Raw genomic sequence first — 20,992 nt, forward strand, 5'->3', positions numbered from 1 at the left:
ACAGAGAAGGGGGACCTGTGGGGAGCCACCCGCTGTGAGGTCTGTTTACAACCTCCAACAACATGGCGGATTTCACAACCCTGCCCCACCACTTTCTTCTTCTTCTTCTCCTTTGTTCTCCCCTTCCCGCCACAACTCTGGTAAACACAGCAGCACGCATGCACAAGGCACGAAACTGCAGACCCGGCGCGAACTTTCAGCCAATCCCCTCCTTGGATGCCTGTCACCTGCGGGACTAGCCTATCACCTATGGACACGTTCCCTTTCCTCAGTATATATTCCCGTGTTCTACCCCCAATAAACGAGGCTTGATCAGAATCCTGTCTTGCCTCCATTCTTCGTGTCTCTTGTCCCCGTCTCTGTGTTGTTTGCTTTGTTTCTAGATCCCCGAGCTTGGTCGGACAGGAGACATCCTGTCATATTGGCCTGGCCCGCGGGCGGGTCCGGGTCAATTGTGAAACATTTGTTACAGATTATGAGATAATATCATCAGACTATTACCACTAACTATGGTCCATAGAGTACATTTGGCATATTTTTTTCCATATCCCCGTTAACACAGTAAATCTCTGGCATTGATGCAAGAATATTACAGTATTGTTGTTAGCTATAGTCCATACATTACATTAATTGTATTTTTCCCATGCTTCTCCACATTCCCACCACCCTGCAATAGTAACATACATCCACTCTAGTTCACAGAAGAATGGTCTTGCATTTGTACTATTAACCACAATTTTCATCCACCTCTGCCTTCACTGTTATTCAAGTCCCTGATTATTCTCTAGCTTCCTTTCCATTGGCATTTACATCTCTAGACTACCTTTTTCAGCTACAATCCCATTTATAAACCAGCTGCTACTCACTATAATGTGTTAGCATCGATACTATCTATTTCCACACTTTTACAGTCAATTAAAACTTCCACATACATTAAGCATCTGTACTCCTTCACAACCCTCCTCCAATTTCCTAATACTCTAGGTTTTAACTCCATGCATTTATTCTTCATATTTAATTCATATTAGAGAGACTATGCAATATTTGTCCTTTTGTGTCTGGTTTATTTCCCTCAGCATAATCAAACATTCACTTTTTTTTTAACATGGTATTTTTAAAAGCATTAGCTCAGCAACAGAGAAAAGGGCGCCATTCAAAGAGGCTCACCTCGGCAGCAGGAAGGAGGTGGGAAGGGTGGTCCAGGCAGAAGAGCTGGGTGCGCCAGGTGCATTTCCAGGACGAATCCCGCAGCACTGGGAAACAGCAGCCCCCCGGAGCCACCCGGCGGGCTCGTGGGAGCTGCACACCCGCGCCCTGAGTCTCGGCGCTCCAGCGCTGTGGCGGGCACCTGCGAAGGCTAATCACCACCCTAGGGAGCCTTCCCGAGGGACTCTGGGCTCTTCTAAAGCTACAGGGGGCGTTTTCCCCCAGAAGCTCTCGAAATTTGGCCTCAGTTTCACCTTCACCCACCCACTCATCTTCAAAAAATGCAGCCCAGCCCCGAAAGAATGCTAGCCAGGGTGTGTGGGGGTGGGCAGCGGGGAGATGGCTGGAGGTGACCGAGTCCCCAAGGCCCGTATGGGGACGCTCTGGGGCAGCCCCGGGACGCGGCTTCCGCCCAGCACCTGCCTACTGCGCCCAGGCTTTCCCGCTCTTGCAGTTTGGTCCGCTGTTAAAATGCAAACAGAACCAGCCGCGTTGTTTGCCACAGTCAAAAATAGGAAACAATTTAAATGTCCATCAGTAAGGAGCTAAATAATCAAGAATCATCTTGCACACAAGGGCGCATACCACGCAGTGTTTCGAAAGAACCAGGCGCTCCAGGAGCTTTTGCAAGGAAAGACCGTCTGAGATAATAGTGAGTTAAAAACACGTTCAGAAAAATACTCCAACACTGATTTGTAAACACACATCTACCTGAATATACACACACAATTAGGCACATACATAGCATGTGTATGCAGAGAGTTCTGGAGGGACATGCCTAAAAGTGGGCCTTAAGTGAAGAGAGAATATCAGCGATGTAGTTTTGCTTCTTCATGAATATTTTACAATGACCATATATTCATATATTATGTGCATGACTCCCCCCCCCCACTTTCCAGATGGCTCCCTCATCTGTTTGCTTGTTGTCTGCTTTTTAAATTTTTCTTTAGGAGGCAGGGGGAAGGGAACCCGACATCCCATGCGGGAGGGACGTCCCCAACTGCTTAAGCCAGATCCGCTCCCTGAGCCGTTTTCTGTTTTTGCTTATCATCGGCTTGTTTTTTTCTCATTGTCTGCCTGTTTTTGTTTTTCCTCTATGTCTGCTTGTTGTTTGTTTGTCTTCTTTAGGAGGCATTGGGAACCAAACCTGGGATCTCCCATGTGGGAGACTGGTGCTCAACTACTTGAGCCACATGCACTCACCCTCATGGGTGACTTCATGAAAACATTTTTTTAATCAGTTTTGAATTTACAGAAAATTTGCCAAGGTAGTACAGAGGTCCCATAAACCCAGGTTTTCCCTACTATTAACATTTTACATTAGTATGGTGTATTTGTTACAGTTAAAAAACATTGATATATTATAACCAACTATAATTCCATACTTTATTCAGATTTTCTGAGTTTTTGCCGACGGCCGTTTTTCTGTTAGGAGCCCATCCAGAATACCCCAAAACATTTACTGTCATGCCCCCACCCCATTCCCAAGGCTCCTCTTGGCTGTAACAGTTTTTCAGACTTTCCTTATTCTTGATGACTTTGACAGTTTTGAGAAGTACTGGCCAGGTATTTTGTAGAACATCTCTGCATTGGGATTTATCTGATGTTTTTCTCATGATTAGACAGGAGGAGGGCCCAGGAGGTAAACAGCCATTCTCACGACAGGCTTATCCAGGCACACGCTGTACGACTCACCACTGCGAGGCTGACCTCCATCACCCGGCTGAGGTGGTTTTCAGGTTTTCCGTTCTAAAGTTGATTTTCCCCTTCTCTCCTGTTGCAGAATTTGAGAGAAGTTCAATTATTTGAGTATAGAGAGGCCAGGACTCAGGAATGATTTTGAGAAGGAAAAATGGTTTATTGACGGCCGGCCGGACTCAAGAACTTTCTGTTTCAATCCCGAGCCCCGAACAAGATTTTTTAGTCCCTTTTATACAGAGAGGAAAGGCCAAATGGTCCTTTTGTTTCAGTTCTCAATAGGCTTGAATTAGCATATATTTCCATATCTTAGGTAAGCTTTTAGCATGGACCTCAGGCATTCGATAAGCTTTTAGCATATTTGGTTTGCATTTCCCCTGAATACTTAAAGTTTATAGACCTTGCATTGTTAAACTGTTTCCTGCTCACCAAGGGCAGGACTGCAGCCTTTTATCATCCCACACACACAAGTCACAGATAGTTTTTAGGTTATCTCTGAAGAGACAAAGAGCCTCCCACCCATAGCCCCACACCACTACCACTGGACTCTTCGGAAGCAAGTCACTATGCACGGGTCACACTTAAGGAGAGGAGGGCTTTGCTCCATACTGTTGCACAACTTTTTAACGTAAAAGAAAAACGTTTTCTTTACCTTAAAGAGAGTCACGAAGAGCTGACAAGTGGATGGAGGGGACTTGGTAAACGGCCTCGCCTCCAGGAGGGCAACACGCGCGGGGCCAGGCAGGACCGAGCGCCGCACGGGGGGCAGCGGCGCGGGGCGCACCTCCGGGGCCTTGCGGGGTTCTGGCTGCGTCCGCGGGCACCGGGAAGACGGTGTCTGCCTCCTCCCGGCTCGCACGGCGGCTCGGCGCCCAGGGCGGCTCGGCGCCCACGTGGGGGATGGCCCTCACCTGGGGGCGGGGGCCGCCTGCAGGCCCCGCCCCCCGCGCGCGGCTCCGCCCTTGGGTGCGTCGGGGCGGACGCGCGGAGCGGACTTTTCCGCGCAGCCCGCCCCTGCCTCCTCCTCGCTCTGCCTGCGGAGCCCGCGCGCCCCAACGCCCTATCGCTGCCCCAGCGCCAGGGCTGCCCCAGCGCCCCGAGCGCCCCCGGAGCAGTGCGGGACCGGGCGGCAGGCGAATCCGAGACTCCGCTCCCGGGACGCCCGCCGGGAGAGCCGCTCCTGAGCGCGTTCCCGGCCGCCTCCCGCGACCTCCGGACCCCGTGGCCACTGGCCAGGTGAGTGAGGGTCTCCGGCTGCATCGGGCCCTGGGGTGCGGCGGCGGCAGCTCCCCGCGGGCGAGGCCGAGGACGGCGCGCGCCCCTCGGGGCGGGCCCTGCGGCTTCCTGCTTTGCTCGGCGCGGGGGGAGGGGAGCGGCGGCCCGGGGGTGGGGGCGGCGCTGGCCCCGAGCGGGCCGCCCCGGCCCGGCTGTCGCGAGCATCCCCGCTGGATCAGCGGCCGGGTTGGGGGCTGGCCTCCGGGTGGGGAGAGCGTGCCCAGGCCGGGCCCGGGGTGGCGAGGCCACACGCCTGTGCGGCGCGGCGGGGGTCAGGGGCGCAGTCCTGGCGGGAGCTCAGCTCGGTTCTGGGTCCCCTCGGGGGCTCGGACTGCTGCGGGGAGAAGCTGCGCTCTAGAGGTGACTGGCTTGTGTGGGGGCGCGCGGGTCGCCCCAGCCACAACGATCCAGCCGAGTTCTCGAGAATGTGTGTGCCCTTGCGGGCGCGGACTGTACTGAGAGCGAGAGCGAGCAGCAACTTTCCTGCGGAGAAGGGAGCTCGCACTTTCGGAACTGAAGCCCCTGCGTACTTGAGAGCAGGCGGAGTCCATCCCAGGGGCCGCGTTCTCCGCCGCGTTCACCTTCCTCCCTTCCTCCCTTCCTCCCTCCTGCGCCATCCCCAGTTTCAGGGAAGGACTCCCGGATCGGTCTCTTCCCGTGGGCTGCTATTGTCCAGTTTAGCCTCAGCCGCTTGAAGACCCAAAAAGGTAGAAGGACCCAGGCTGTTTGGAAGGGCGAAGTTGAGCTAGCCAAGCCGGGCCCACGCTGGGGGCAGTCTGCGGGGCGTTTCTGCCCTGCCCCTCCAATCTGTGCGGCCCCTTCAAGATTGCAGGCCCTGGGTATGGGTGGGACCCGGCACACCGCTGCTTCTCCCAGCCCGGGCTTTGCTGCCCTGCCCTGGGCTTGGCGAGGAACTGTGAGGAGTGGGCCTCTGCCCTGCTTTGGCCACACAACAGGAACAAAAGTCTGGTAAGGCAGGGCCAGCCGCCGCCGAGTCCAGCCGCTGGCCGGGCAGGGCCTGTGGTCTAGCTCTCCTGCTCACTGGCTCTCGCTGTGGCCCTCCATTACCTCCTGGCTTTAGTCCCGTGTTGGGGCTCCCAGGGGGGCGAACCTGGCCTCTGACTTCAAGACACTCTGTGTTACGACGTCCGTGCCAGGAGAGGCAGGGTGAGGTGCCAGGGGAGTTGGTTGGGCTGGCGTTGGATGCCCACAGCCTCGGTCTCCCGCGTTACCTCCCTTATCTCTTGTCCCTTCTATCCTCTGGGCCTTGGTCTTCTCACATGTAAAATGGGACAATAATAATAATACCTGCCCTATAAGGGTATTGTGAGGGTTAAGTAAGCTAATATGTATTTAACAACCATACAGCTCAGACATTGACTGGTTAGAACAGGTGGTGACAGGTATGCTATACCTGTGTGTCTCAGAGTGTCACCTACATTAGACATAAAGTGCTTACACCAGTGACTGGCTGGTAAACAAATCTTACGTAAAATAGCTAATGACTTCCTGAAGGTCGAGTGGACTTAAACTGCTGTCCTGACCCTCCCCTCTGCTTGGCTCATGCTGTTCTGCCCTCCTGGAATGTCTCTGCAAGGCCCAGCCCAAAGACGCCATCTTCCCGGGAGCCTTCTGGGTGCCCTCCCCAGCAGGCAGGGAGGGGGCATGGCCCCCACTCCCACAGCCCTGCCTGGCCACTCAGGCCGCTCCGGAGGCACTGGCCCACTTCTGCCTCGTGCTTTATCTGTATGGCTATATTTGTATGGCGGCGTGTCTTGTCTGCCCTTTCCTCTGTCCCTGGAGGATGGGGACTGTTCCTTTTTCTTGGTCTCTCACAGCAGCCAGGGTGGGCCTTGCTTCATGTGGGAGCTAGGAAATTGCTAGCTGAACAGAAGAGGCCGGCCAGGGAAGGAAAGCTGCAGAGACAGCTGGTGGTTAAGCTGCCGGGCCTTGAAGGCTGGGTTCGGATAGGCAGAAAAAAGGGGGATGGGTGGGAGGAAAATGGGTTCAGGTTGGGAGGTGGGTGTGGGATGGTTCAGAGGTCAAGGAGGAGTCCAGTTTGACTGGTTTACTTACAGGACAAGGGTGATAGAAGGGTCCTTCCTGGACTGCAGTATATGAAGGCCAGTATCCTTAGAGACACCCCTGGGAGCTTGTGGTTTGGGGGCGTAGGCAGTTTGGATGTCTGGAGGGAGAGGGGAGCTGGTATAGGTTAGTTTGGGTTCTTCTTAGAAACTCAGTGCAGAAGAGAGAATAAGGAACCCAGTGTGGCCAGGAGAAAAATGTGGAAATGTAATCGTGGAGCCCACTGTGCTGGGTACGAGATGTTGGGAGGGCCCAGGGCCTTGGAGCAGCTCGGTCCCTGTCCTCCTTGCCTCGCCCCTTTCTTGCCCTCTTCCTAGCCGCCTGTCTCCCTGCGCAAGCCTGGAGTGTCCCCAGCGCTTGGGCCATGGGGGGCTTGGGCAGGAGTCTTTGGATGGGTGATTTTTCTCACAGCCACCTCTGATCCCATGGCCCCCAGAATATCAGGAATTTGAATGATACCAGGATAGTAATGTTCTCAGGGGAACTGAAGAAACTGATGTTTCTTTGGCAGGAACTTAGGTTTTAAAAGGAATTCTTGAAATTCTTTGGCACTTCCTAATAGCCAATAAAACCATACCGCATTAGGCTTGCTGACCCCAACCCCTGTAACCCACAGAATCCAGGTCTGTAATCACACGGTTTTGCTCTTTGGGGGGACCCTAAAAGTACAACCTGAACCGTGACTCGAACCCCAAGCCGGCTTCGTCTACACTGATGTGAGGAGGTCACGGCGCGGGAGGCAGAATTCCGGTCGGGGGCGGGCAGCCTGGGACAAGCCGTTTCGCCTCGCGGGGCCCCAGTGTTCTGGGTGATAAAATGCCTATCTCGCGGGGTGGTTTTGAGAGTCAGATGAGAAGGTGTTTGCAAAGGGGCTGGTGAGGGCTGTGGATGTCGTGGGGTGTTCCTGCAAGGGTCGGGGCTGAGGCGGGGTGTGCAGGTGGTGTGAAGCCTGGCTCTGTGCCCTGTGTCTGCTTGTACTCCTGAAGGTCCCCTGGCCTCCGAGCAGAAAAGGGAGGAGTTGCTTCTGAAATGGAGAGGGAAATGGGGTGCCTCCTTGCCTCTCCCACCTGGGTTATGGGAGAGGCTGGCCTTGGGGACAGTGAATTGAGAGAAATTTGAGTGAGGGGAGAGAGGAGAAACTTAGAACTGCTAACTGGGAGACAGAGGGAGCATGTGGCAAATAAAACCGAGGAAGTGGCATCTCTGTGGGGTCTGGATGGGGGGGGCGGGGATAGCAGGTGTGTCCACCAGAAAGGTCACGACTGTATTTAGGAAGTGGGTGACGAGGCAAGTGGACCCCGCTGCTTGCCCAGCCCTGGGCAGGGTGCAGCAAAGGAGAGGCCTCCCCCGCCCATCCTAGGCTTGCACCCCTGGGTGTCCTGGAGACAGGGGACCCTGGAAGGGACCCGGGTTTGGAGGGTGGAGAGGATCGTGGATTCAGTTTGGGGCATGTGTTTGAGGGGCCTCAGATTGACGGAGGAGGGACGGGCGAGGGGGCCGGGGGCTCGGGAGACGTCTGCGCTGGAGAGACGTTTATGTCCTGGTTGGATTTGAAGTCTGGGGCGCGGTAAGATGGAGGCGCTCACCTGAAAGGGCTGCGTAAAGGGCGAGGAGCCTTCTGGGAGAGCAGGCTTCTGGGAGGAAAACCAGGACCGGGCGTATCCCAGCAGCCGGGCTGCCTCCCTCGGGAGGAGTGGTCAGGGGCGGCCACTGCCGCTGTGGGGGGCGACCAGGAGTTTGGCCACCTCGGCTGGCGGGATGAAGGGGGCAGGCTCAGCTGGACGAGCGGGTGGGGAAGGAGTGGGCGATGAGGATGTGGGGATACCAGGAATAGACCAGCGTGGACAGGGACGAGACATACTGGGCGGTAGCTGGAGGAGGACGTGGGGAGGTGTTTGGGGTGTACCTCCTCGGGGCCTCCTGCTCCCGTTCCACCCAGAGGTTAGCGGTGGGCCGCGGCTGGGGACCCCTCCCTGCCTCCCTCCAGAAATGGTTTCATGTATACTCCTTACTCCGCAACTTGTGTTTTTGACTTAATTTATCACACATCTCTCTCCAGGTCATAACAGCTCTGGCATGTACTTGTGTACCAGTATACCATAATTTATTCAACTTTTCCCTTATTAATGGCGGCTGAGATGATCATTTTTAGTGACTTCATAGTTGGAGTAAATAACCTATGAGGCTCCTGATTGGAATGTCTTTAAATGTATTTATTTAGGAAGTGTTGACATTTTTTATGATATTTAAGTTTTCCAAATTAGAGACAGATTACAGATCTATTATGCTTTTTTTTTTTTTTTAAAGATTTATTTATTTATTTAATTCCCTCCCCCCTTCCCTGGTTGTCTGTTCTTGGTGTCTATTTGCTGCGTCTTGTTTCTTTGTCCGCTTCTGTTGTCGTCAGCGGCATGGGAAGCGTGGGCGGCGCCATTCCTGGGCAGGCTGCTCTTTCTTTTCACGCTGGGCGGCTTTCCTCACGGGCGCACTCCTTGCGCGTGGGGCTCCCCCACGCGGGGGACACCCTTGCGTGGCACGGCACTCCTTGCGCGCATCAGCGCTGCGCATGGCCAGCTCCACACGGGTCAAGGACGCCCGGGGTTTGAACCGCGGACCTCACATGTGGTAGACGGACGCCCTATCCACTGGGCCAAAGTCCGTTTCCCTATTATTATGCTTTTTATTGCATATTATGAATGGGAGTCTAACCAGACACTGCTTGATTTTTTTAAAATTATATTTTTTGTATCCCTTGTACTTTTAATTCCTAAACTGATTATTTTCAGTCTTTTAAAAATTAATAAATCTATATAAAGCTCTACATTTTCCTTTGAGTGAAGCTTTAGCTTTTTTCCCTCCCTCCCTCCTGCCCTGCCCCCTCCCTTCCTTATATGAATTACTCACTTTTCCAGTACTTTCTAGTCATTGTGTAAAGTGTTTTTGTTCTTTGATCCAGAGATTATTTGGAACATGGAGTTCTGAATTACCTGTAGATAGTTTTCTGGAGGTGATCCTATTTATTGTTGACAGCTGCTTTTGGTGGCTTATAAATGCATGGCATCTGCAAAATCTCTGCCTAACTGACCATATTGAGATTTTCTTTGTGGCCAATTACATGATCTCTCTCTCTCTCTCTCTCTCTCTCTCTCTCTCTCTCTCTCTCTCTCTCTCTCTCTCTCTCTCTCTCTCTCTGTTTTGTTTTCTTTTTTCACCATGTGCTGTAGCCATTTTCAGAGACCTTAATCACTTCAGTGTCCTTAACTACTATTGCCAGCCTTTTCAAAATTTCTGCAGAAACACATTCAGGTAAGCAGAGGTATTGGCTGGCTTTATGGTCAGTATTAAGATGTTTCATGGACATGGAAGTTTATGTATTCTTTGTGGGGCACAGTCTTTAGCAATCTTTCTTAAATTGAGCTTGCCCTATATATCCTTGCTTATTGCTCTGTCAAATTATAAGAGCTGTATTAAAAACTCCCACTATCTTTTTTTCTTCAAACCAAGCTTTACTTATATTTGTAGGCGTTTTAGCTTTATGAATTTAGTTTTCATCTTTGATGTATACTGGTTTATTAAGCTGATATTTGGGATTGTCGCTTTTGCCATTTGTTGCTCATTTAATGGTTTTAGACTTAACTTCTACATTATATGTGTTGTAGGGGATTATATGGCCAAGGATCAGGGAGAATCTCTTCTCTTTTATGGGTACTAAATTAATAAATAAGTGCATTTAAAAAATTAGTGTGTAAAAGATATGGAAATTTAGAGACAAGCCATCAGTCAGAAGGGTATTAAATTTAAGCTCAGCCCTTTTCTTTTCTTTTCTTTTTTTTCTTTTTTCTATTTATTTCTCTCCCCTTCCTTCCCCCCAGTTGTCTGCTCTCTGTGTCTTTTCGCTGCACATTCCCCTGTAGCGGCTTGGATTCTTGTCAGTGGCACCGGGACTCTGTCTCTTTTCTGTTGCATCACCTTGCTGCGTCAGCTCTCCGTGTGTGCGGCGCCACTCCTTGGCAGGCTGCACTTTTTTTGCATGGGGCAGCTCTCCATGCGGGGCGTACTCCTTGAGCGTGGGGCTCCACTATGTGGGGGACACCCCTGCGTGGCAGGGCACTCCTTGTACACATCAGCACTGCACGTGGACCGGCTCACCACGTGGGTCAGGAGTCCCTGGGTTTGAACCTTAGATTTCCCATGTGGCAGGTGGATGCTCTATCTGTTAAGGCAAATCCGCTTCCCTACTTCAGGCTCACATGGAGTGGCCAATACTTCTGTCTCCCCCACTTGTTTCCAGGTACGCGTCCTCTCCTGGGCAGTCCATCGAGAGCCAGGAGCTTAGGAACAGGTGCTGGGTATATGAGATTTGCCTGCAAACCCCAGGAAGGCAGCTGGGGCACCCTTTCTCTCTCTTGTGGTTACTCTCCCCTTCCTTTAGGTCCAAGTGGTGAGGCTTGTAATTATACATTTTCCTTCCTCATTTGAGGCAGCACCCACTTTCTCTCCTCCAGGAGGGATAGTACAGAGGAGTTAGTGTACAAAAGCGTTCCAGGCCCAAATGTAAGGCAGAAAGACCTGGGAGCATCTTGTGCTCTTCCCTCTGCCTGTATTTTTGTGTCACATGAACTAGGTCAAGGACCTGGAAAGGCCTAAGCCTCATTGTACCGTAAGTGAGTAGTTTTCCAAGTTCTGTGTTTACAGGTAAAGGCAAATGGCTGAAAATGGCTGGGAAAAACCCTCAGCCTGCCAAGGCAGGGTTATCAAAACGATGTGTTTTTAATACTAATATTTCCACATCTCGTTTTTCTTTTACGTGGTGTGTCTTTGCCCAGTCCTTAATTTTTAACTGTTCTTTCTCACTTAAAAATGTTTCCCTTTTAGTCAGCACATGGCTGTGGGGGCTGGGGATGTAGACAGAGATGGTGGAAGGCAACAAGAGCCACAGACTCAATTTGGTGGTTTCTCTTAGAGGAATTCAAGCTGTCCTCATCCTGGAGAGACCTGAGTTTAATCCTTTTGCCATTTAATGTTTATTGTTTATTATACTTGGATGTTATTCCTCTGCTTGCATTACTTTTGCTGATTTGGTTAAGCATCTCATCCTTTCCCACCCCACTTGTATTAGGATACAGGTTTGGGCACAGAATTAAAGAGGAGCTTCTCTCTCTCTCTCTCTCCAGAAACAGGAGTCCCAGGTTGCCAGGTTGTCGGGGCAGGCAGCTCCTGTGTGCTGCTCCAGCCACCTTAGGGTCTGTGGTTCTCAGACTTCAGCAAGTATGAGAGCAGCAAGGAAGGCTTGTTAATTCGCACTCTCCTGGACCCCACCTTGAAGATTCTGACTTAGGAGGTCTGCTGGTGGGGCCTGGGAATTTAATTTCTCACAAGCACCCAGGATGTGCTGCTGCTGCCAGCGTGGGGGGCACACTTTGGGGGGCACAACTGTAGGATCCTTTCCTTACGTGCCTGGTCTGTGACAGCTCGCTTTCACATTCACGGGATAGGGCCATGCCAGGGAGGCTGGGAAACAGTCTTGATTTGGGGCTGCCCTGAGCCAGCTTAGAGTGAGTTCTCTGTTTCTAAAGCAAGAGGGGACAGATGGATACAAGGGGACAACCAGAAGTTTCTGGAACACCACCCACTGCTCATCTTAATTTAAAACTGCTACCATGCTTGCCATTGGCTCTTCCCTTCAACGAAGCCAGGGTTCTCTGGTTAGGAAGGGAAACCAGCAGAGTGCAGGAGAGGCAGCCTCAGTTCCTGTGGGCTGTGGACAGACTGGCAGACTGCTGCTGGGTTGCTGACACTCAGAGTCAGCGCTGCTTCCAGGCTGTTAACAAAGTTAGGGCTCGGAGCTACACCCTCTGCCGTTGGAGCCACCTCCCTATCTTCCAGGCACCCTGGGATTAGGACTGCGGTGCCCCTTCCAGACCCTGCTTTGGGATGGGGAGTATCTGCAGCATGCCTTCTCCTAAGTCACCCTCGCAAACCATGAAGTAATTACAGGTAGGTGACTATTTCCCGGAGAGTTTGGAGGCAGAGGCCGTTTGAACTCTGAATTGAGCTGGGGCTGAGGGTCAGTGCGGTTTCTTTTTTAAAAACAAATCTGTTTTATTGGTACATATGAATAAAGTATACAACTCATCCAAAATGTACAGTCAGTGGTATTTGGTATAATCACATAGTTGTGCATTCATCACTTCAGTCATTATTAGAGCATTTCCATTATTAAACAAAAACCAGATAAGTAAAGAGAATTCTTCACCTCTCCATCTTTTTCTGTTTCCCTGGTTCTCTCTCTTTCTCTTTCTCCCTCCCTCGCCCTGCCCCCCCCCCCGCCCCGCCCCGCCCCGCCCCGCCCCAGTTGTCTGTTCTCAGTGTTCATTTGCTGCATGTTCTTCTTTTTGTCTGCTGCTGTTGTTGACAGCGGCACCGGAAATCTGTTTCTTTTTGTTGCGTCATCTTATGTCAGCTCTCCGTGTGTGAGGCACCATTCCTGGGCAGGCTGCACTTTCTTTTGTGCTGGGCGGCTCTCCTTATGGGGCGCACTCCTTGCGTGTGGGGCTCCCCTACGCAGGGGACACCCCTGCGTGGCAGGGCACTCCTTGCGTGAATCAGCATTGCGCATGGGCCAGCTCCACACGGGTCAGGGAGGCCCGGGGTTTGAACCGTGGACCTCCCATGTGGTAGGCGGACGCTTTATCCACTGGGCCAAGTCCGCTTCCCTACACTGTGGTTTCTGATTCCCTGGAGAGGGTCCTAGCAGCTGCTGCCAACACCCTTGCTCTCTGCTGTCATTGTCATCTCACAGGGAGAAGAGCCAGTGCAGAAGGGCCTTTCTGCATGGTTTGGTAATATAGGAAATTATTTGGGTGGCAGCAGTCACATTCTCATTCTGTCTTTCCCAGGCTAATCTTTACATTTCCTAAGTTCAGTCTTTAGCCAAGGAGATGGGATGGAGCCCAGGTATGTGCTGAGTGGCTGGCGAGCCAGCCTGGGCCACCAGCCAGCCTGAGACCCAGGCAGCCCCAGGTGCCAGCCCTTGGAGGGCAGCGTCGGAGGCACGGCCTGGCTAATGATTGACGTGGGCCCCGGTTATTTTTCGTGCATGGCGTGTGGGTGGGGAATTGAGTGTTTAATGTGCACCTTTGTTTAGGGCCTGGGAAAATAGCGAGGGCTGGTGGAGTGCTGCCTGGGGCTCTCTGGCCTGCCTCTATGACTTAATGGTCCGTGTGACTCAGACCTCCAGGGCCCCAGAAGGGCAGAGTGCGGGGGTGCTTGTCTTCCCTGGCCCGGCAGAGTTTGGGATATTACACTTCTCTCGTCTCTTAAGGTTCTGCCTTGAGGTGGGAGGAGGAAGAGGGCAATGTCCTAGAGGCGTCTTCTCTGCGCCCAGAATTCCTGGCGCCTCCTACCAGAGAGGCTGTGGAGCAGGTGCGTGCCGGGTGTGGGAGCGGGGGCAGGCTTTACTGTGCCTGTGTCGAGGCGTCCTGGAGGAGGTGGGGCGCCGTCTGGCTCCAAGGGCGGCCAAGGCCAGCGCAGGCTTCCGGAAGGCGTGAAGAAGACAGGAGGACAGACCAGGTTGAGGGACCTCGGAGCAGAAGTCCCGAAGGTGGGGGGGGCCGAGGTCAGGGCCAGACTGAGCTGCAGAAGTGCGTTCCCGTGTTCTTTCCATGCACGTCCACTGGGAGGACTTTCCATTTTCTCGTTGTTCCACCACGGCCCCATGTAGCGCTTGGCCTGGCACCGCTCAGCGGAGCTTGGTCGGCCCCGTCCCCGAGGTCCGAGGGAGAATCTCCACCCGTAGGTTCCGGCAGGGATTTCCCTCCAGCCTGGGGCCTGCCGGGGCCTGCACGGCTGACTGGGGACTTTGTCTCCATGGGAAGAGCAGCACTCGATAGCTGCTGCTGGAAGGAGAGGTTTCCCGGGGCTTCTGAGCACACCAGGAGTGCCTCAGTCACTAGACACGCTCTCAAGGCTTTCAGATTTGAAGTGGCAGAACGTCCCAAAGCTTTTTTGTTTTGTTTTGTTTTCATTTGTATTGTAGTAACATATATACAAAAGAAAATTGCCCATTTTAACTGCTTCCAAGTGTGTCATTCAGTGGCACTCATTCAGGATACTGTGCTTTCATCACCCCAAACGGGAACTCTGTGCCCATTATCCCCACGTGGTCTGAACGGGCCTTGAGGACCGGGTGGCAGGAGTGTCAGCCCCCGCCCCCCCATTCAAGGCCAAGGGGCTCCCTGCTGCCTTGAGGCTTAGCTTTTCTCCGTCCCTCTTCCCCCAGTCTGTTGTGAGAGAAGGGACTGGCATACTTTCATGTGGAGGTGAAATGACAAATCACATCCTAACCAGAAAGTCCCTGCGGAGCATTCGGTCCTGTCGTTACAAATGCAGGTGCTTGCAGGACAGCCCAGTGGGGACAGTGGGCCGCTGAGCAGGCACACCCTGGCTGTGAAGAGGACAGCTGCTGCCAGCCCTGGCTGCGTGTCACCGTGCAAAACTGCAGGACCTTCATTGCCAGATTTCCTATTTTTCTGTTAAAAATAAAATTAGGCCGAGAGTGTATCTTTTGCAGCCCCTCCTCTCCCCCGATGAAATAAATGTTTGTGAACGACAAAACCTTCATGGAGCCACGTGTTCTGGGAAGCAGAAAACTCCTGACCCCTGGCAGGTTCACTCACTCAACAGGTAGGGTAGAGAGAGGCCTAGGAAAGGCATGGGTGTGCCAAGGCCCATCAGAGATGAGCTAGTTTTCTGGACCCTGCTCCTCTCAGCACCCGAGGAATGAATTTCCTGAATTCTCAGTCTTCATCCCGCCTCTTCCTGGTTGGCTCATAAACATGGTCATATGTATTTCCCTGTAATTGCTGTATTGTGATTATCTCCCCAGCTCAAGGGAAAGCCTGGTGCAGGCCAGGACTGTGTCATTTTTCTCCTCTGTCCCCAGGGAGCCCAGCCCAGCTGTGGGGCCCAGGTGAAAATACCCAGAAACTGATGTAACTGAAGCTCCATGCACCCCTTCACACAACCTCTCCAAGTCTCTGGGAGGGGTCCTAGCAATGAGTCCACAAAGTCTTGGGGTTTTGTCAAATTTGCAGTAAAGTGAGATACAAAGATACCCAAAACTTGAAAACCTCCACAACCACTTCTTACACTGCAAAATAATACTGCTGTAGCTGAATCAATTCCATTCTGATTCTTCCCACCCGGAGGTCCGCCAGGCCCTGCGGGTTCAGGGTGCTCCTCGGCAAGACTGGCCTTCAGACACCAGTAACAAGTTGGGGACCCAGGCCACCCACGCTGCTCACCAGATGGCTACAAATTTGGCGATTCTCGCCACCCCCTGAGGTTCAGTAACTCGTTAGAATGACTCATAGAACTCACTGAAGATTCTTACGATTATAGCTTTATTATAGTAAAAGGAAACAAATAAGAAGCCCAAAGTAAAGGCACATAGGGCAGGGTCTGGGAGGGTCTCAGATGCGAGCTTCCGTGTCCTCTCCACGTGGAGCCAGAACACGTCTCCCTCCCAACACAGCATCTGTCCACGTGGCAGAAGCGGGAGAGGTGGACTGAAAAGATGTGGCTCAGAACCCCAACCCCCTGATCACGTGGCTGGTCTCTCGAGGTGCCCAGCGCCCACCCTAAGACTGCAGGTGTGGCTGGCCCACCCTGTAGCCTTGACGCATAAGAACTTCTAATAAAACATATACATTTTTTGAATCTATAATAAAAGACATTCCTATCCAGGAAAACTACAAAGATTCCAGAACTGGGGACAAAGACCAGCCAAGTTTTTCATTACACTAGGAATATATTTTACATTCCTTTCCTTATAGAGGGTCCCTAAAACTGTTAAGCTTTAGGCCCCACAAAATCTGGACCTACCCTTCTATATTCAGGCAAAAACCCAGTGGCTGGGATAAAAATGACCCTGTAAACAAAGGTTATTTTGTTTTTTCAATTAATTTTCATTTTTATCCAGTAAATATCTATTCATTTTTATTCAGAAAGTTCAATACTGTAGTTCAACTGTGTTGATGATACTCTATTTCTTATCAAGTTAGATGATAGGTCCATGGGTGCTTGTTTAGTCTTACGTTTTATAACTCATAAGTTGCTACATTATAAAAATATTTCAAAATAAAAATGGGAGAAATCAAATATGTTTCTGAAAGGCTTATAATAAAACCAGCAGTCCCTGACACACCCCAGCTCTTTGTCCCCAGAATTAGCCGTTTTTAAAAACTCCTTCCTTTAAATAATAAGTTTATATTGCTGTTTCTTAAGTCATCAATTTAAACTTTAGATTTTGACTTTCTGCCCTGTAAGGTATCAACTAATGTACTAATAGCTAATACTTTTATTAGTATGACTGTAATAAGAGGGTTCATTGCTTTGACAAATCAGGCACCCTGGTCCCACACTCAGGAGAATGCTCCTTCATGTTCTATTATGTTTGACATTAAGAATTTCCCCTTTACTTGTCCTGTTCTGTGTATCTGTTGTTCTGAACTGGGCTGGTCACTCCCCAGGCCTGGTGTTCAGCTGTCATCCCGGTCCTTTTATTCCTTTGTGCTAGATTCCCTCAGCTACAGGATCCCATACATTTCTTTTCTTTTTTTTATTTGTTGACTTTCTCATTCTGCTGGAATCTTCCAAAAGCTTCCTAAGAAAAATGCATGAGAGGTAGGGGTTTCTTGTTGTTGTTGTGTGAGCCCTTATATGAAATCTTTATTCTATCAGTGAATAATTTAGCTGGCTATAGAATTATAAACTGAAAATAATTGTCATCCAGAATTTTGAAGGCATTTTTCTCTTGCCTTTTAGTTTCCAGTGTAGCTATTGTATGCAGTGTCATTCCAATTCCCAATCCTTTCTATATGACTTTTTTCCCTTTTTTCTGATAAGTTTTGTCTCTTTTCTTTGTCCCTGGTGTTCTGAAGTCTCACAGTGATAACACTTTACTGTTTGTGTTTTTCAGTCATTGAACTGCCAGTAGGTAGCCTTTTAATAACTTATTTTTTTCATTGTTGTAAAGTGTTTCTGTATTATAACTGATAATGTTCTTCTGTTACTTCTTTCTAGAACTTCTTTTAGGTAGATACTGGAACTCCTACATCCTTTCACTAAAAAAAATTTTTTTTTGCAGTGACACGTATACAACATAGCATTGACCATTTTAACCACTTTCCAGTATGTGGTTAGTGGTGTTGATTACATTCACAATGTTGTGCTGCCGTCACCATCATCTATTTCCAAAACTTCATCACTCCAAACAGCAACTCTGTATTCGCTAATGCAATGCCCTGTTCCCCATCTCCACCCATTCATTTTCTCATCTTTTCTCACTCCCTGTTCTGGATCTTCTTGACTTGATCTTCCAACCTTTCTGTTTAACTTTCATTTTGTTTTTGTTTTTTTTTAACTTCTTAAAATTTATTTTTGGTTTTTAAAATTTTTTGTTTCTGTTTTTTGCTTTTTCTGTTTAACTTTTAATTTCAACCCTTCTGTTTTCAATTTCCAGACACTTATTCTCTAATTGTCCATCTCTGGTGTTACCGGATTTAATTAGGTTCTTTGACTATGCTAGAGAAATGAATTTCAAGAGTACGTTGGGGTGGGGGGGGAGTACGTCGGGTGAGTTAGGCCAGTAATTTATTCAGGTAGGGAGGGAAGAGAAATGGAGAAAACAACAGAAAATAACAGAGCAGGGGTCCCAGGTAGTGAGGAAGGGGATGCAAAGGGATGAAGAGGGCTGATTTACAAGCTACAGTTCCCCATTGTAGATTATAAGTCCCCAGGGTTACTTGCGTGGCCACGTGGCAGAGGAAAAATGGTGACCACAGTGCACAGAGGGCAGGACAAGTCCACAGGCAAGAGGAAGGCGAGGAGGGAGCACAAGCCTTGTGGTTTGCTTTAAATGGCTAATTATTCCACCCCCTTGCCAATGGCAGGGGAGGGGCTCCAGCTGTTTGCTGTTTGGATTGATTGCCCCACCCATCAATCCCTTAGTGAGGACCCGATGGTAAAGTGTCTAGAGAACATCCGGGACTTTTCCTTGTTCCCAGGAAGAAGTCTTTGTTCTAGGTAGCAGAATCCCGGGGGCGGAGTTCCTCCAGCAGCCACCTTGGGGTTCCAGATGTCCACGTGGACTCTGCCAGGTTCCAGATCCATCTATTCCCTGTCTTACTGACCTGCTTCACTAGAGCATCTTCTCGTTTTATGAATGCAATATCTTTTCTTATATCTCTGAGGATACTTATTCTATCTGTTTTTTCCCCTTCTCAGCATTGTCTGTTTCTTCTGGTTTATTTTCTTCTGTTGGCTTTGATTTCTCCTTTTCTTGTTGGAGACCTTCCTCAGATGTTCTGTGAGTCTTTGCTATCTGTTTATATTGAAGAGGAGGACACTCAGATGCTGGCTGGAAGCTCTCAGTACATGGGGGTGGCAGTGGGAGGGGATCAGGATTTTACCGCATCTCTTCACCCACTGGTGTGCTTCCTGGAAGGCTCATGTCACTCCCAAAGCCTGGACAGTCTGAAACACTCCTCAGCCCTGGTTTTCCCAGTCGACCTGTGTTTGCCTCCTGCTGCAAGCCTTGCTTGAACTCCCACTGGCTGCAGAGCCCTGTGATGGAAGGAGCAAAAAATCACCTTAGAAAAATGGGTCTGAGTCCTCCAGACATGTTGAGAGGAGTGCACTTTTGCTCCTGCCCTGCCCATAGGGCCATGAGCACTTGGCTTAAGTGCAGGAGATGGGTTTTCTGAGCCAACCTTGTTAGGATCTTGCTGTGTCACCTTGAAAGCTCACTTCCCCCTCTTTGGTTGTCAGTTTCCCTGTTTCTGAGATGAGGTGGGGTGGGAATGAACCCGATCATCTTTAGGGGGAGAGTGATTTGGCATCCAGTTACATGAGCCTGGCTGATTGGGAGGTGATTGCCCGGCTGCTCAGCTCAAAGGGCAGCTGACTTCTGTTCCTCAAAGATTTGCATCTGCTTAGCCAGATGGCTGGCTGGGTGTGTCTCACCTGGCCACTCAGACCCACCTGGGAGCCCCAGGTCTTATTACCATGGTGACTCATGTTAACTGATAATACAAGCGCACACACCGTGGAGCTCTTATTCCCAGACAGGTAGGAGAGGTGAGCCGCTTGCCCCTCCTTTCATTGTTGGAGTGATTTTTCTTGGCCTTGGGGGTTTATCGCTCCCCTCCAAGAAAGCTTGCTGAACTAGGCAGACTTGTGCATGGATCTTTAATACAGAGAGAGCAGAAGCCTTTTCAAAGAGAAAACCAGGGCAGATTCTGGAGGGAAGGAGAGAATTTGTTGCCATAACAAACTTAGTGGCTGGAAATAACACAACCTTTTTTTCTTACAGCTTTATAGGCAGAAGTCCGAAGGGGTCATACTGGGCTATCATCAAGGTTCCTTTCTGGAGGCTTCTAGAGGAGAATGTTTCCTGGCCTTTTCCAGCTTCTGAAGACTGTCTGCCTTCCTTGGCTCGAGGCCCCCTTTCTGTGCAGCTTTCCTCTCCTGCTTTGAATCCCTCGTCCTTATTCTCCCTTTCATTCTTAACCCAGCTGGGAAAGTGTCTCTGCTTTTAAGGATGCCTGTGATTAGTTGGGTCCACCTGGATAATCAAGGCTCCTTTCCCATCGCAAGCTCCTTGACGTCCCATCTGCAGAGTCCGTTTTGCCGTGTAAGATGGCATTCTGACATGTTCACAGGGTCCTGGGATTCGGACATGGTCACCTCTGGGAAGCCATTAATCTCCTGCCACAGTAGGTGGTGCAACACATCACACTGCTCAGGAGGTTTCTGAAGGCTTCACTGAGGAACCTGATGGGTCTTAGTCTTGGGCTTTGAAGAACCCTCCCCCCTACCCTCTCCCCTTTACGGCATAATCCTGGGGCCCACTGCGGCCCTATCCCTCGGCTGGGCTCTCCCCTCGCTGTGTGGGCTGGACACCTGGTAGGTGGGTACCAGGTGTGTGTGCCCAGGGTTTTGACCCTTTTTCTTCCCCAAAGCCTGATCTCTCTGGCCACTTGAGAAAGCAACACTGGGCAAGTTGGTCACAGGGTAAGGTTAACTGTCCTGTAATTTATGGAGCTCTTTTCTGTTCATTCTCTCATTCCATCCTTTCAGTAACTCCGAGGCAGGTTGGGCAAGTTGTGTCTTGCCCAACAGGAAGTACAGGAAGGCTCGGAGAGGCCCACAGACGGCCACACACACAGCAGGCCACACAGCAGGCGGGATTAGGAAACTGACCGTCGCCTCCAGGCTAATGCTTCTTAGGGAGAGAGTTAAAATTAACTAAGCAGCTACTATATGCTAAAAAGCAAGATGGCGGATAGATTTGTATATGTATGTCAGCGCATGGCGTCATCACCACCACACAATAAGATGGGTGTCTTCTCCTCATTCCACAGCGAGGAGAAAGGCACAGAGAGGTCAAGCAATATTCCCAGGATCACTCAGCTGATTAAGTGGTAGAGCTAGAATTGGAATCGTTGTCCTTGGGCTCCAAACCCTCAGCAGTCTGCCACCCCAGTTCTCCAGCAGGAGTTAGCAGAGGACGTAGAGAGCTGTGTGGGCCGTGAGTCAAATTTGTGCCGCAGAGCCGAGAAGTCACTTGTGACTGTCCTGTGACATTTGTGGTTCAGGATGAGGGAGTGTGGGCCATGCAGAGTTGGGGACTCTGGGTTAGAGCATGGGCGAGTGGGTAGTGGGG

The 20,992-nt window shown here is 50.7% G+C and overlaps 1 protein-coding gene, 1 long non-coding RNA gene and 1 other non-coding gene across 3 annotated transcripts in view; 1 reads left to right on the top strand and 2 right to left on the bottom strand.

Moving 5' to 3' along the window:
* Positions 1 to 2,418: 2,418 nt before the first annotated feature.
* LOC111762179 (uncharacterized) lies at positions 2,419 to 3,744 on the bottom strand. Its single transcript, XR_002795361.3, has 2 exons — positions 3,557 to 3,744; positions 2,419 to 2,980 (listed from the first exon to the last, which is right to left on the bottom strand). It is a non-coding gene; the product is annotated as an uncharacterized lncRNA (long non-coding RNA).
* A 103-nt stretch (positions 3,745 to 3,847) lies between these two features.
* The window catches only part of ANXA11 (annexin A11), a 44,616-nt gene continuing 27,471 nt past the window's right edge, over positions 3,848 to 20,992 (top strand). Inside the window, exon 1 of the mRNA XM_004484517.5 lies at positions 3,848 to 4,140. The gene's annotated coding sequence lies outside the window, so the exon portion shown is untranslated. The remainder of the gene's footprint in view (positions 4,141 to 20,992) is intronic.
* LOC111762180 (small nucleolar RNA SNORA33) lies at positions 9,481 to 9,594 on the bottom strand. Its single transcript, XR_002795362.1, has one exon. It is a non-coding gene; the product is annotated as a small nucleolar RNA SNORA33 (small nucleolar RNA).

The sequence above is a fragment of the Dasypus novemcinctus genome, chromosome 6 (assembly GCF_030445035.2).
Source record: "Dasypus novemcinctus isolate mDasNov1 chromosome 6, mDasNov1.1.hap2, whole genome shotgun sequence".
Taxonomy (NCBI): domain Eukaryota; kingdom Metazoa; phylum Chordata; class Mammalia; order Cingulata; family Dasypodidae; genus Dasypus; species Dasypus novemcinctus.